Source organism: Nestor notabilis, unplaced genomic scaffold, assembly GCF_000696875.1.
Source record: "Nestor notabilis isolate BGI_N333 unplaced genomic scaffold, ASM69687v1 scaffold2524, whole genome shotgun sequence".
NCBI lineage: Eukaryota > Metazoa > Chordata > Aves > Psittaciformes > Psittacidae > Nestor > Nestor notabilis.
Genome location: NW_009926695.1, coordinates 54,710 through 61,836, shown reverse-complemented (window position 1 = coordinate 61,836; position 7,127 = coordinate 54,710).

The window sequence follows — 7,127 nt, the reverse complement described above, 5'->3', positions numbered from 1 at the left end:
GTTTTTAAACATCAGTGAATTAAGCTGGTCTGCTCCTTTGGCTGCGGGTGGGTGGAGAAAGAGCTTCACACATCAAACTTGTGAGGGTTGGCAAAGTTGAACCCAGTTCCCAGAGGACGTGTTATCACTGTGTAATGATTTGAGTGCTTAGGACTTTTGGCCTTGACAGATTCCAAAGAAGTACAGATATTACCCTGAAGCCTGTGTCTCTTATCTCCCTTCCTCTAAAGAAGAACTGCATTAGATCCTTGCTTTCCTAACAGTGGTATTGATGGTTACCTTTTAATGTGGCATAGATGTTTAAAGGGGGTTGGACAGATGTTTAATTTTTCCATTTTACATGACCCAAACACATCATTGGTTCTGAAAAAGAAAACAAGAAGAAACAAAAATAGTGAGTTAAAACTGTTCTGAGTTTTATAGTTTTCTTCCAAAATCATGCCAAACAGTGATTTGGGGACCTCTGCAGTGACAAAATAGGCCATGCTCAGCAAATTTGCTTGATTTCAAATCCTTTGGACTGTATCCCTGAATTGGGGGGGAGGAGATTGCCCCAGCAGGATGGAGCTTGTGGGCACCAGCTCTGGAGCATTGCCCATCAATAACCAAAACCTGATTTGGAGAAGAGGTAAGGCTTGAGTTGCTACTGATGTATATACAGAGTCCTATCTGCACAGTGAAAATCTGTGTGAGCAAGACTGCTTTAAAGCCCAGACACTCATCAGTTATGCCAACACATCCTCTTGTTCGCACAGAGGCTCTGGGACTGGATTTTAAGCTAACATAAATCAGAGTAGCTCCTTAGGGCATTCTGCTGACTTATACAGGCTGAAAATCCAGCCCTGGGCTGAGGGCACAGCTCTGATTATGATGTGTGTGTGTGTTTAATTAGGAAGCACCACAAGCTGTGTGCATGGTTCGGGGTCCACACTGAGTTAACCTTTTCGCTCATGTAGCACAAGTTACCTTCTGAGCAAAGCCAAAGTCTGGAGACCTGCTAGTGGCTTTCTTCATTTGCTATTACTACATGTGCCTCCCCACAGCTTGGCTTGGGAGGGAGGGAAGCAGGAAAAGTGCCTAAGAGGTTTCATTTTGCCTCTATTACCTCTAAAACATGATATAATGTGTTCGAGCACTTGATCTAACCAAGGAGTAGGTGTTTTAGCTCCTAATCTAATAACTTCATGATGTCTGTCTCCTCTGAGCTTTGCTGTAGCTTGACTGTGCAAATTCCATTTAATTGTGTGCCTGCTAAAACTGAAGTCCAGTAGCTTTGCCAAGGATGGCTAATTTTATAATGCACCATGCCAGAATTAATCTTGACTGCAAAGATAAGGCTGATGGTTTATAGTTAGCAATTGCAGTCATAGAACAACTGTTGTATAGGGTGGTTATAGGCTATGAAATTCTTTTAACTGTTGTGTATTGCCCAAGGAGGCACGTGTTTGCCATAGTCAAGACAGAGGAGAATGAAGAAAGGGCAGATAGGAATTAAAAAATGTGGGCAAGAAAGAAGAAGGAAAGACAACCAAAAAAAGGGGGATGACAGCAAATGAAAACAAGTAGGGTGAAGGCACGAAAACAGCATGGGAGGGACATGTAGGTGGAGCAGGGGAAGAAGAAGAATAGATGTGGCAAATAAGCAGGTTGAGGGAGGTGATTCTCTCCCTCTACTCTGCTCTGGTGAGACCCAACCTGGAATCCTGCATCCAGCTCTGGGGCACCCAGCACAAGAGGGACATGGAGCTGTTGGAGCAAGTCCAGAGGAGGCCATGCAGGTGCTGCGAGGGCTGGAGCAGCTCTGCTGTGGAGCCAGGCTGAGAGAGCTGGGCTGGGTCAGCTGGAGAAGAGAAGGCTCCTGAAGGGGATGCCTTAGAGCAGCTCCAGTGCTTAAAGGAGCCACATGAAACCTGGAGAGGGGCTTTGGACAAGGGCCTGTTGGGACAGGACAAGGGGAATGGCTTTAACCTGAAAGAGAATAGATCTAGCTTAGATATCAAGAAGTTCTTCCCCATGAGGGTGCTGAGGCACTACCACGGGTTGCTCAAAGGAGCTGTGGCTGCCCCATCCCTGGCAGTGTTCAAGGCCAGGCTGGACGGGGCTTGGAGCAACCTGCTCTAGTGGAAGGTGTCCCTGCCTGTGGCAGGGGGTTGGAGCTGGATGATCTTTAAGGTCCCTTCCAACCCAAACCACTCTGTGATTCTATGATTCTATGACACAGAAAAGAAATAGAAGCTGGTAGGAGAAATAGGCCAGTGAGTACAGAATTCTATCTGAGATTCAGTGTAGGCAAAGAAAAGTTGGGTTTTTTTTCTTTCGAAGGATATTTTCAGCTTCTCTGTCTTTAGGCCATGTACCACCTACCTGCCTAGTAAGAAAGGCGGTGTGGTTGCCCAGTGATGATGCTCGTTGGATTCTTCTCCCTGGGACAGGTGTTTTCAAGCTGAGAGCTGGTCCTCCACGGACATAAGTAACCTGCTTCCAGGTTTATAATCCTGTTGCTGCTACACAGCCAGGAAATCAGGAGGTCTTCAGGAACAAGAAACAGCTTCAGCCTCAGTATGAGCACTTGAAGCAGATGACAACAGCTCCATCACACTGTTTATGGTTTTGCAAAGCAAATGAGACCAACCAGCAAATGAAGTAGCAAGTCTGCAAGTGGACTTGTTACTTCCAAGACTTATAAGCAACCAAGCAAGCAAATTAAAAATAGCTGTTGATGTGTACTGGGTTTACATAGCAAAGTTTTGGTAGCCAGCAGCTGCAGGGGTGGCTTTTGTGAGAAGACAACAGAAGCTGCCTCTGTGTTGGACAGCACCAGGTTTAGCCAGATCCAAGATGGACTCACTACTATCCAAAGCTGAGCCTGTCAGAGATGGTGGTGGCAGTGCTGTGATATATTTAACACAGGGTAAAAAGTGCCATGTGTCAGCTGTGAGGGTGATGCTCTGTGAGAGGGAGCAGCTCTGAAGACATCAGTATCAGTGCAGAAGGAGGGCAGGAGGTGCTCCAGGCACAAGAGCAGCAATTCCCCTGCAGCCTGTGGCACAGACCATGGTGAGTCAGGCTGTGCCACTACAGCCCATGGAGGTCCATGGTGGAGCAGATGTACCTCTGCAGCCTATGGGGAAGAGCTCATTCCGGAGCAGGTTTTCTGGCAGGACCTGCCCACACTGGAGCAGTCTGTTCCTGAAGGACTGCACCCACGTTGGAGCAGTTTGTGAAGGTCTATATCCTGTGGGAGGAACCCCACTCTGGAGCAGAGGGAGAACATGAGGGGGAAGCAGTGGTAGAGATGAAGTGCCATGGACTGACCACAACATCCATTCCCCATCCCTCTGTGCTGAATGGGGAGGAGGAGATAGAAGAGTTGAGAACGGAGTGAAGTTGAGTCTGAGAAGAAGGTAGGAGCAGAGGGAAGGGATTTTTAGTTTTAGGCTTTATTTCTCACTATCCTATCCTGTCATTAGTCAGCAATAAATTAAATTAATCTTCCCCAAGTTAAGTCTCTTTTGCCCATGATGATAACTGTTGAGTGATGTCCCTGTTCTTACCTCAAGCCATAAGGTTTTCCATCCTTTTTCCCGCTATCTTGTTGATAAAGAGGAAGTAAGAGAGAGACTTGGTGGCCAGCCAACCCACATCATTATATATATTGATTCACAGAAATATGCAGATGAGAGATTTTCTGCACAACTAGGATCCTTACCGAGAGTCCAAAACTGACTGTGTGCTGCAACTCCAACCCAAACTAAGGAATATGAGATGATATCACACTGGAAATACAGGGCACACATGGGAAGGGTAGTGCAGTGGAGCATCGTTATGTCTTACAGGTAGGAACTCTAGTGGACCCTCAGCAGTGCTGCTTCTTATTATATAAGCTTCAAAGCTTGCAAGTAAAGCTGAAACTGAGGCTTAAATCACTACAGGAATAGTTCTGTAAGATGTTAGCCAGGGTTTTGTCCAAAAGAGTTTTAAATATCCCTCCTAGTGTGTTTTCTCCCTCGTTGAACAGACTGATTTCCTCACTACATGTCCCTTTTTGGGGGGATATCAAACTCTGATCTGTATTATTCACGACTAGGCCTTCTCCCTTTCTGGTTTCAATGTCTGGAAAATGCAGATGGTAATTCCCAGTGTCAGAGGAGAACTGTGAATAGTTGGGAACCACCTGATATTATTCTGTGTCAAGTATCTATTATGTGTCTTGGATCACAGTGGAGGTTCTCAGGTATAAAAACAGTGCAAGTGATGGCTAGGACTGCTCAGAAACATCCCATGAAGTATTTTGTTAGTCTGATTTTTTGAGCTACCTTGTAAGGAGGAGTTCAGAGAATAAATAAATTGAAAAACACCTGGTTTTGATATTAAAATAATGTAGCAGGCACTGTTTTCCACCCAGCAAAAAAGGAAATGGTGAGTAGTAGAAGTTCTGAAGTTTTGGTAAGTGGCTTCCCTTTTTTTCCCACTCAGTTGGACTATTCCTGGTGGCTGGGAATAGAAAACTGAAGTGATGAATTACCCTGATTATGCCTAGTCAGGTGCATTAAATGGTGTCTCACTCCACTGCCTCTTGTGATCTTGCTGCTCCATGTGCTTATGTGGAAAGGGAGATTGTCTGTAAACAGTAAAGAAATGAAAGGGGAGGTGAAAGATCTCAGACTGGTCGTAAGAAAAGGGTTTGTTAGGAACTGGAAATGTGTTGAGGAGATTAAACTGAGCCACTTCTAGAAAAACTAACTGGGATATGCCTGTCAGCTTCAAGGCTCAGTACTGCACTTGAACCCCATCCTGCTTTTCATGGGTCATTTGTTGGAGAGATGCTTACAGTATATGGAAAGTTTCTTTTTAGCATCCATCTGTTTAATGCTAACATGGAGCTTAGCTCAAATGCCTGTCTCTAGTTAAACCACGAACTCATGTATACTTGAGTTATGGTGCTGTGAGTTCATAGTCACCAAGAAAGATCACTCTGTTTTCATCAGTGTGAGACAAAATAAGATCCCAAGTATTTTTAGTGCTGTGAACCAGACAGGTAGGTTTGAGATGCAGTACTTTATTTCAAGTTTTCTGTCAGTTCTGTGTACAAGATCTGTCAAAAATTGTATGAAATACTATTCAAAGCATTGAATTTCTGTGTTTCTGTATCTAAATTTGTGTTGTTGATGTATGAGAAAATTAAATTCAAGCTGGAAAGGTGCAAAATGCTGTGAAAGTGAAACTGTCTCATGCAACAGATTAGCAGTGCCTGGTTTACTCATCCTAGGGGAAAAAACCCCAAGCAGGCTGGTGACATACATAAGTCTGATCTTTATTAATCTATGGGAGTAGGGAAGACTGAGAGGATTGCTGTTTGAGCTAAGAACTTTACTTTCATGAGAACAAATAGACCATGTTTAGATTGAAAATAGGAAGACTTTTAGGTGTAAAAGCAGCGAGTTTAGGAACAGCCTTATCAAGTAGAGACAGAAACCCTGAGGTGGACCTCTATCTTTTTACGAAGGAGGTTCTCACTGTGTTTGAATTCAAGTTCTGGGTTTACTGTCTCTTAGACTTAAGCTCCTGAAATGCCTGACTTAACTCGAACAGTTTCTGCTGGTTGGAACAGCATCCCATGAGAAACCCCTCTGGTTTTGTTTTGGTGGGGAAAGGTACTGAGTCTCTACGCTCCTAGTGTGTGCTTGCTTCTTTGAGGTGAAAGTTGCTATTAGAAAAAAAGGATGAGGTGGCTTCATTCAGAAGTGCCAACCCAGTGAGTTAGACCAGCCTGGGTATAGCAGTGTAATTACCCTGATACTGCAATTCCAGCACATTTTCCTGTAGACAACCCTGAACAACATTGCAAAACTTTGACCTTCACATTTTAGCTCAGCTCTTCTGTCTTCAAAGTGCAAGGATAAATGTACCTCGAAGTTAGTACTGCCTCAATGGAAAACGAAACAGGATGGTAGAGTTGGGCAATATATTTCTATTAACTTCTTTGGTTTCAACTTCCAAAAATGCTTTCTCAGTCAGAATTAAACTTCTTCCTTCACAGAAGTTTTGGTTACGTTATTTCAGCTTTTCAAAGACAATTGACAGAACACGCTTAAAATTTGTAAAGGAAAATTGAGAAATCTCTTTTTGCTTGTACTTTCAAGCATAAGCCTGTTTTGGGAATAAGCACAACAGAAAAAAATCTGACATTGGTAAAATAAAGTCAATCCAAAGCATTTGAGCAAAATAATTGCCTTCTTTTTTTTTTTTTTTTAAATAAATGCATGTACCCTTTTGATGAAATCTATCTATAAATCCAACTGAATCACTGTTTAGCCTATATGTGGTGCAGTGGGGGAAATTATGATGGACTCCACTTGCTTTGGCTGTTAGGTCACTGAAGCCAGGTTTCAACTAATAACGATGCTGCAAAATTAGAGTGCCTGCAGGGAAAATAGTCTTGGCCAAAACTGCAGCCAGCCAGAGTCAGAAGCCATGCTTGGGAGTACTTTTCATTGGAGAAGGGTACAATACATGCTGTAACTGTTGGCAAGAAGTCTGTGATTGCAAATATCTAGAAGTAGAAAAACTTGTGTCCATCTGAGTAGTTCCTTATCGTGGTCAAGAAAAGGCAGAGAATGAGACACAAAGGAGAGGTAAGAGGAATTGATGTTTCCTCCACACGCAACTGTTCACCTGCCAAGACAGAGACTACCCTGGAAGAAGCACTTTTGTATCTGTAAAGCTTTGTTTAGATCAGACCTTGTACCCGTTTATCTGTATGAGTAGAAGTCGTGTCTCCTAATCGATGTACTAGTACGTTTTTCTAGCAGGGACCAAAGTTGAGCACAGTGGGAATTGATAACCCTTCCTTTACCTGCCCTTTTGGATGGGGGAAGCCCCTCTTTCTCAAACAGCAGAAAGGAGGATCTGACCAAAATACCATGTGCCTGTTAGTGTTCTCTGAAAGCTTGAAAATATCCCTTTTTTCTTCTGCATGGGAACAATCCGCAGGAGATACAGCATGAAATAAAAACTGATAGGTGAGCAAACTCACAGTAAGTCGTTGGTGCTCTTCTAAGTCTCTCAATGCATATAGAGGAGAGTCACAAGGGGAAAATGCAATTGCTTCAGCAAAAACACAGCTG